Source organism: Bison bison, unplaced genomic scaffold, assembly GCF_000754665.1.
Source record: "Bison bison bison isolate TAMUID 2011002044 unplaced genomic scaffold, Bison_UMD1.0 scf7180017864307, whole genome shotgun sequence".
Taxonomy (NCBI): Eukaryota; Metazoa; Chordata; class Mammalia; order Artiodactyla; family Bovidae; genus Bison; species Bison bison.
The window spans coordinates 8,589,490-8,592,964 of record NW_011494879.1 but is presented as its reverse complement, the minus strand read 5'-3'; positions in this window follow the sequence as shown (position 1 = coordinate 8,592,964).

Sequence of the window (3,475 nt, the reverse complement as noted above, 5' to 3'; positions counted from 1 at the left end):
TCGTGTCTGCTTAGCGACCCCATGGACTGCAGCCTAACAGGCTCCTCCATCCATGGGATTTTCCAGGTGAGAGTACTGGAGTGGGGTGCCATTGCCTTCTCCAATGCATGAAAGTGAAAAGTGAAAATGAAGCCACTCAGTCGTGTCCAACTCTTAGCGACCCCATGGACTGCAGCCTAACAGGCTCCTCCATCCATGGGATTTTCCAGGTGAGAGTACTGGAGTGGGGTGCCATTGCCTTCTCCGAATAATATGCAGAGAATTGTCTAAACAAAATAATATCTGTTGATATTCCTGTATAAGTACAAAATTTCCACAGATATGACTTGATGGGTTGAATAATTAGTGAATTAAATTTAAAAGGGAATTAAAGGAGTTTTTACTCATATCTGTATTGCTATCCACTTAATATTGCTATCCTTTTGAAGCGAAAGTGATTATAACTAAATTAGATGAATTTGGTAATCCTAGTTTAAAAATTCTGAATTTTATGAAAGTGAAAAAAATAGAGAAATAAGAAGTATAGATGACCCATTATGGGAGGAATTAGGAAATTTTATAGATTGTCAAAGCAAAAATTACATCAGACAAAGTTAGAAACATGCAGATTGTATTCAAGGATTTGGCAATAGGAAAGAGACCAGAATACAGTGTTACTAAACTCTGCAGAAACAAGGGAGCAGGGAAAATTTTAAGAGTTGGAGATGGGGTATCATAGGTAATCTGTTATTGCAAACTGGTGTTACTGGAAGGGAAAGGAAACAACTTTTTTCATATCCTCAGGACAGAGATTGTTTTACAACTTGGAGAAGGTGTCTCTAGAGATTCGGCTATTCCTATCCCACAGAAACTGTGACATTAGGGACACTACCTTCTTTAATGACTGTATTGCCCAGGGAGGCTCCCCCAGTGCTCCGGTGCTTGAGAAAGAGTGTTAAGGTCACAAAACTGGCAAGATAGCTTTGGAAAGATTGACATCTCAAAGGGACAGAGAAATGATTTTCCATTGCCTGTTCTTCTGAAACAAATGATTTAAGAAAAGGACAGGAAGGCATCTCTACACTTAGACCAGGTAAGTTCCTTAGGAGTAGGGGTAAGGAATCAGTCAAGTGCCCAGAGACAGGAAGAAACATCTTGTCTAAAGTTCAGTGAAGCTGTGGGAAATGTGAGGCCATCCTGAATGAGAACTGTGATTGAGAAGACAGAAGAGGCTGTTTTATTTTACATGAAGCCAGTGTAATCCAATATTTCAATGCTGATAATGGAAGATAGGTTCAGAAAATAAATGTAGAAACCACACAATTCTTTTGGGTATTGAGAATCTTAATCATCATTTTGAGATAGCATTTAATGCATGTAAAAGGCAGATAACATTTTCGAAAACTTTCAGAAAAATGAGTTTTTAAAGGGATAAGTAGACACCATCCAATGCTAATTGTTGATGGGATTAATAGCTTTTCAAACTGCATATTGACAGAAAACTCACTTATATAAAGTCTTGTAATTTTTTTTTCTAAAAATTCTATGAATCAGTTCAGTAAGTTCAGTTCAGTCGCTCAGTTGTGTCCGACTCTTTACAACCCCATGAACCGCAGCACGCCAGGCCTCCCTGTCCATCACCAACTTCCGGAGTCCACCCACGCCCATGCCCATTGAGTCAGTGATGCCATCTAACCATCTCATCTTCTGTCGTCCCCTTCTCCTCCTGCCCTCGATTTTTCCCAGCATCAGGGTCTTTTCAACTGAGACAGCTCTTCGCATCAGGTGGCCAAAGGATTGGAGTTTCAGCTTCAACATCAGTCCCTCCAATGAACACCCAGGACTGATCTCCTTTAGGATGGACTGGTTCGATCTCCTTGCAGTCCAAGGGACTCTCAAGAGTCTTCTCCAACACCACAGTTCAAAAGCATCAATTCTTTGGCGCTCAGCTTTCTTTATAGTCCAACTCTCACATCCATACATGACCACTGGAAAAGCCATTGCCTTGACTAGATGGAGCTTTGTTGGCAAAGTAATGTCTCTGCTTTTTAATATGCTGTCTAGGTTGGTCACAACTTTTATTCCAAGGAGGAAGTGTCTTTTAATTTCATGGCTGCAGTCACCATCTGCAGTGATTTTGGAGCCCAGAAAAATAAAGTTGGCCACTGTTTCCACTGTTTCCCCAGCTATTTGACATGAAGTGATGGGACCGGATGCCATGATCTTATTTTTCTGAATGTTGAGCTTTAAGCCAAGTTTTTCACTCTCCTCTTTCACTTTCATCAAGAGGCTCTTTAGTTCCTCTTCACTTTCTGCCATAAGGGTGGTGTCATCTGCATATCTGAGGTTATTGATATTTCTCCTGGCAATCTTGATTCCAGCTTGTGCTTCTCCCAGCCCAGAGTTTCTCATGATGTACTTTGAATATAAGTTAAATAAGCAGGGTGACGATATACAGCCTTGACGTACTCCTTTTCCCATTTGGAACCAGTCTCTGAATAGATCAATGAATATTAGCTTAAGCTTGAATAACTATATTATTTGTCTTGCTTCATTCAGTAATTAATTTCTCTCCTAGTTTCAGATTTGATAATTTCTTTCAAAAATCTTCAAAAGGAAACATTCACTCATTAAAACAAATGACTGCCTCCTCCTTGTTACCAGGTTTTCATAGACATCAAATTCCCCCTCTTCTACTAGGTTTACCAGACTGGGTTAAGTTGTTACACAGTCTGTTAAGTGGAAAAGATGCTGTGGTGAGTCAATCAAATCTTCATTTCAAAACTGAGACCCTCATTCTCCCACCTTTTAGGAAGGTTGACTGGCTGACAGTTCTCAGCTGAGAACTTCTCTGGGAATTTCTCTTTCCCCAATACACCACCTCACCCGAGATCAGGCTCCTCTCCTGGGGACATACTAAAGCCACTGACTAGTCCATGAGAGAAGAAAAGTAATAGGAGTATAAATAAATAGCACTTTGCTCAAAATGGGACAACTTTGAAATGGCAACCCACTCCAGTATTCTTGCTTGGAAAATTCCATGGACGGAGGAGCCTGGTAGGCTACAGTTCACGGGGTTGCAAAGAGTCGGACACGACTGAGCGACTCCACTTTCTTTCTTTCTTTTGCAGGTCTGACACAGTTCCAGGGCACCCCTTGGATCGGCTGTGGTCTTTTTCACCAGTGCATTTCTGTTCAGCTTCTCTCTTTGATCCTACTTCTTTATTGCTCGTTATTCCTTCACAACGAGCAAACCTCCAGTACTTTTGGAGATGTATCTAGCTGGTGAACACAATCTCATCATGTCATTTGTGGTCAAATGTTTTGTGTTTTCTAAAACTCTTAGGATAAAACCCACGTTCTTGGCAAGTCACATAAGTTCCTTCAAAATCAGCTTCTTACTGACCACTGCAGCTTCATCTTCCCCATTCCCACTGCAGCGTTATTTCACAACCTTTGTGAACAACTTGATAAGAACAAGCCAGGGTCTCCTCTC